The sequence below is a fragment of the Schistosoma mansoni genome, chromosome W, assembly GCF_000237925.1.
Source record: "Schistosoma mansoni strain Puerto Rico chromosome W, complete genome".
Lineage (NCBI taxonomy): Eukaryota > Metazoa > Platyhelminthes > Trematoda > Strigeidida > Schistosomatidae > Schistosoma > Schistosoma mansoni.
The window spans coordinates 59,176,365-59,182,232 of NC_031502.1; positions in this window are offsets into that span (position 1 = coordinate 59,176,365).

Consider the following 5,868-nt stretch of genomic DNA (forward strand, 5'->3'; position numbering starts at 1 on the left):
ATTGGTCACCGACTAACATGTGACTGCATCTCCTCACGATGCACCACTGCCTTGTGGATCAGACCGTTAGGTCACAGGCTCGGGGTGTGACCCCCTAAAATAAACCACCTGCTTCAGTTTGGGCACCTGAGCAGTATCACAGCCCTCACACAAATCAGATGAGATTTGTGCGGCGCACATATATCTGGTGCCTCCTTGTACCAATATTTATGTGTTTAAATAAATAAATAAATAACCTCCAGCACTAATTAAAAGAAGAAATGCAACTGATTCTGTTTTAAGTCCTGAACACAAAAAAAATTCACATAAACTATTATTTTAGTAGCTTACTTCATGAGCTGATTATAGTTAGATAATAGTCAAAAACCAGTAAGTACTGAATATCTGTCCTTCCAGAGTATAAAGTTTCTCAGCAGTATACATCTACTATTTCAACGTCAGGGTTCAAACCCAAGACCTTCACTCTCATACTTCCAAGTTTTTAATAGTAGTCTTTTTAAGATCAGTTCATAATTTAAACTGTAATGCACTTTTCGTAATTAATAATCAAGTTCAATGAAATACTAATTGGGATGAAATGTTCATTGATAATTACAATAGAATAATTTAATGATTGAAATGAAACATTCTCTTAAAGTTTTAGAGATATGTACGAATTTATGTTAATTATATGATATTATTCATTATAACAATTGACTAGTTATATGTTTGTTATATCCCAAAGAGCATTATTATGAGTGGTACCTTTTGAGAACTATTTATGGAATAATGCTATGTGGTTAAGCGCTCGCGCGAAACTGATAGGTGCTTGGTTCGATTCTCGCGAGGCGGGATCGTGGTTACGCACTGCTGAGTAGTCCCACAATAGGACGAAACGGCTGTCCAATGCTTCCAGGTTTTGCATGGTGGTCTAGCTTCAATTAATTCATGATCTCCGCTATTAAAATTACTGTAATACAACTCATATTCATTTTACTTTCATTGTAAGCTTTATTTTGATCCAGGACCCAGGACAGAGTGGGTTGGAGAAAGCTGGTCGGCGGCCTATGCTCCATTGGGAGTAACAGGCGTAAGTTAAGTAAGTTAAGTTACGAACTATTATTATTTGATTGACCGTTCTCGAATTATACCCAGTCTATTAATTACTGTTCCCCACATTCACAGCCGCATTTGGATGAATCTTGTACAAATGTTATTATCTAGTTTATGGTACGATGTGGTCTGTCTGTTTGGTATATAAACCCAGTATGTTTGAAAATAATGATTCATATTACAGAGGCTGTTGTTGGTGTTCTAGACTTAACTGGCTGGTCTATGCAGAAAGCAGGACGGATAAGTACTCTAGACTGCTCGTACGGGTTCCGTGTGTCGTTGGTCCGATCGATTATTTACTGCTCTCTAATTGGCGGCATCGTCATGTCATATATTAATCGAGGCACAAACCCACAAGTTATAACAATGTTGTATTTTGTGCATTACATATTATATTTAATGCATACAATGTTTATTGTCTAGTTTATTGTAATTTTTCATACTAATTTTCCTGAACTTTTGAGATACTATTGTAGATATGGTTGTAGATAGATATTTGAAATCTTATAAGCAACTAGTAAGTTATTTAATATCACTAACAAACTATCCATTTCATTTATAACTTTCTACTTGTACATCTAAGAGGAAGAGACGCAGATATGTATATTTATACATAGACACAAAGAAATGTACAACAGCTCGATAATACTGTACCTAGCATATATAACGTACGATGAACAGATAGTAAATCTGACTTAACCAAAAACTTATGCATATATATATATATATATACTTACGACCATTTTGTGGGTAACTTTTGTGCTAGCTCCGTATTTGTTTGGACCTTACCTCCGGAGACGCGAATCCATGGGATTAAGCGAGGTGTTCACTTTTAGGGTCGACCTTTTCTGACTCCACCCTTCCTTGTGGGAAAGCAGCATCGCCGTCATTCTGGTAGTCTGAAGGAAACATTTTACCGCCGTAACACCTCTGTACAGTCAACAGTAGAACTTCGCCTTCGGACATCGGGTTTGCTGCCTTTAGCCTTCCTGTTCTTCAACCAACCTGTATGGCATGGTAGGACCTTGAGGAACGATTGTTCTAGCCAGTATAACTCGATTGGTTCGTCACTATAGGCATGCCTGATTACCAAGTCAAGGTAATAGCTGAGTGCACTGAACATTTTAAACTGAATAAGATAATTATTACTTTAATTATGAGTCTTAAAATCCTGGTTTCGATCCTTGATAGGATCGTCGGTGCCAACTGTTGACATGTCTCAAACTAGATCTTTCCAGTTTGTATCACTCAGTATTACAGATTGAACTTTGTTTTGTATTTTTTTTATCCACCTCTATCTACATCAATAAAAGTATTCGATTCTTAGGCTGAAAAGTGTTTTTTTTCTTACCAACATTGATATCAAGAAATGTGAATGGTCAGTCTCTCTAGCATACGTACATTTTGTGAGGATTTTCTAGATATTGCCACGTGATCTGAAGTCATAACTGGCATTGGTTATTGGCTAACAGTGGGATCCATTCCTATTCGGGACTTGTCAGCTGGATGTATCTGTACTCCAGCATTGACGCTCACACCACGAATTCAAACAAGCTCAAACTAACCTCATCCCCAGTACATAAGTAAGTGATTATCGGGACTCAGTAGATGACACGATGAGTATGCAAAAAATGGTACCGGGTTGGAGTCTGAGTTATGACATCAACAGATACAATTACATTCGGATGACTACTTCTGTAAGCGATGAAACGTATTTTATGGATTCCACCTCTAGCTGATAACTAACTTCAGTTAAAACGATATTTTTTCCAACAAATATTTAGGGATACCATTCCATATTGAAAGGAAAGTAGTAGATTTTTTTCAGGTGCGTAGGTGAGAATTTTGACGACCCATTAACAAATTGTTTTCCTATTTTTAAATTGGTTAGAGATTATAACCACATGGAAAATAACAAACAGTTAGGTTATGTTTACTGATTAAACGTAGATTATGACGATAAGTGAGCGTATGAGAAGATACACAAATAGGAATGAAAGTAAGAATCTAATATTTGTCCTAGATATCCAGTATACATTATTTGTTGTATTATAAGATAGTTAAATGGAAAAAAAGATAAGCAATGTATTGATATGTTTCTCGATTGAACAAAATCACAGGTTAAACAAAGAAATGTATTGTTTTCATATTTGAAAGCGTGAGTCAATTGAAGCTAGACCACCACAGAAAACCTACAAGCACTGGACGGCCGTTTCTTCCTATTATGGTGTAGTGGCCTAAATCTGATTCCTTTTTGATCGTACGTACTGTCTATCCTTGTATGTAATAAATGACTTTATCCGCGTTGGTGAATAACGGAATTAAATAAGTCAAATACGAGAATGGATTTAGAACACATATATTTCCTACACTCATTGATCTGGCCAGGGAATCAGAGCGATGAAGTAAACAGATGAGAGCGGAACATAAATGACATGCAGTGGAGATGGCTGGGAAGCCAACTCGCTATGAGCAAGCATTACTCAATATTTATAATCAGGCAAAAATGAATGACAGACATATGATGAATAGGATACGAAGGGTACATACATATACGCTCATATAAAAAGTAGTCAAGGTTAATAAGCGAATAATTAACAAGATCAAAATATGATTCATAATGGATAGGCGAATTAGCTTGGCCAAAAGCTAGAATAGAGCATATGGGCTTAACATAACAACCGATACTACAATGGGACTCCTCAGCAGTGAGCATCCACGATCCCGCACTCGCGAGATTCAACCAAATGATTTCGCCGTCTTAGTTCAAGTGAAATATATTCGATAAGAAACTAAGAAAGCGATTTACAGGTGACTTCATTTTTTTACTTTGAAGAAAACTGGCCGCCCAAATAACTCAGCGATAGTGATGTTCACTACAACATTATGTGACTTGGTCACAAAACCCATAAGCAGTGCTTGTTCTCCGAAAATTTCAGATATGCTCCTCTGACTGAAGAAGACCAAAGAGCATGAAAAAGGCATTTGATAACTATTACTTCTCCACTAGTTAACGATCACCTGAATGGTTCATTGGAGAAAACATCATGTTACGGTTTCGCTTTGTTAACACAGAGGTGATAGATACAAATTTCATGGTTTGAAATTTCCATTGATATACTACAGGAATTTTCTGACTAAACGTTTTGAATGGTAGCTCAGAATAATAGGTAGTGAATTCACTCGATCGGAATAGTTGAAACAAGCAAACATTAACTGGTAACGATTCAGTATTTAATTTATGTTAGTCTACTCTCACTATTTGGTCATAGCTGTCCTCATATCATTGGTAATGTATCGTGGGACAGCGGGATAAGTAATACTTAGGTTGGAAGTAGGCGAATATAACAAATCAATTGATGAGACTATGAGTTTCCTGTAACTGAGGTCGCTAAAACATGTATTGCATAATCCCAAACACTATTTATCTCGATATTGGTTAGGATAATAGTAGGCTGGAAAAGACCTAGCAGTATCTAAATCAAGATGCTGAACAGATCTATGGAATCACTGAATAGCAGACTATGACATGTTGATAAATGTATGCTATATGGTAGGGGTTTATGAGGTAATGATGATCAATGGACATATTGTGTGATATGACTTAGAGTTTGTAACCGTCAATGAGATATATTCACACTTCATCTCCCTCCATATATCATGTTTTGGTAGTCATTCATACATAACCTTTAATTTTTATTCAGTTTTAGTATCATGAAAATTACTATAATTTTGATTCCTTCACAATTCCCCTGGTCAATTTCAAGTACTTGTTGTAATGTACTTAACCCAATGCATACATGTGTTAGTTCTATGTTGTTTATGATCGACGGAGTCATTTCAAATTCTTATAGCTGTACCAATATCCCCTCCCGATATTATTTCTATCTAATTTATGTAATGATCCCCACACAAACCTAATTAGTGTTCATAAAAATTGATTAATCTCAGAGAGAGTAAAACGATTAAATGAATTAGAATGTATATTTTATTATTATTCTGTATGAATCAACATCGCTGATGGAAGATTATTTATAAAATCCGAGCATTTATGAATCACTTTTCTCCTTTGTATAAATTAACAAAATTGATTTTCAATACGGACTGATGGTAACTAAGTAAACTTTGTAAAACCAAGAAACTGTTTTATTTATTTATTTAAACACATAAATATTGGTACAAGGAGGCACCAGATATATATATATATATATATATATATATATATATGCGTCACACAAATCAAATGAGATTTGTGTGAGGGCTGTGATACTGCCCAAACTGAAACAGGTGATTTTCTTAGAGGGCCACACCCGGAACCTTTGACCTAAAGGTCTGATCCACAACACAGTGGAGCATCGTGAGGAGATGCAGTCCCATGGTAGTCGGTGACCAATAATTGGTCCAAACGCTATATGTTCCTGACGATCCTGGAGCTAATGTGCACCATTGTTTTGGAATCAGGGTTTTCCAACTCCCCTAAGTGAATATTTCGTGTCGACCAACCCGGTTAAAGCGCTGGACATTCGCTTTTCGTCCTCTCAATTTCGTAAACAACACCCTACCATGCCACGAGAAGGCAGTGAGTAGGATTTCCCTGTCAGAGGCTATATACGCGTGGTCATGTGAGAGCATTTGGAGAGGGAGATTTGGACTCTCCCCCCTCTCAGCCGTACCATGGCATTTGGGGGCAGGAACCTGTTTAATCAGTAAGGTAAACACTTAACATAAAGAACCTATGAGTTTCAATGTCACTAACGAAATTTAGAAGTTATACGT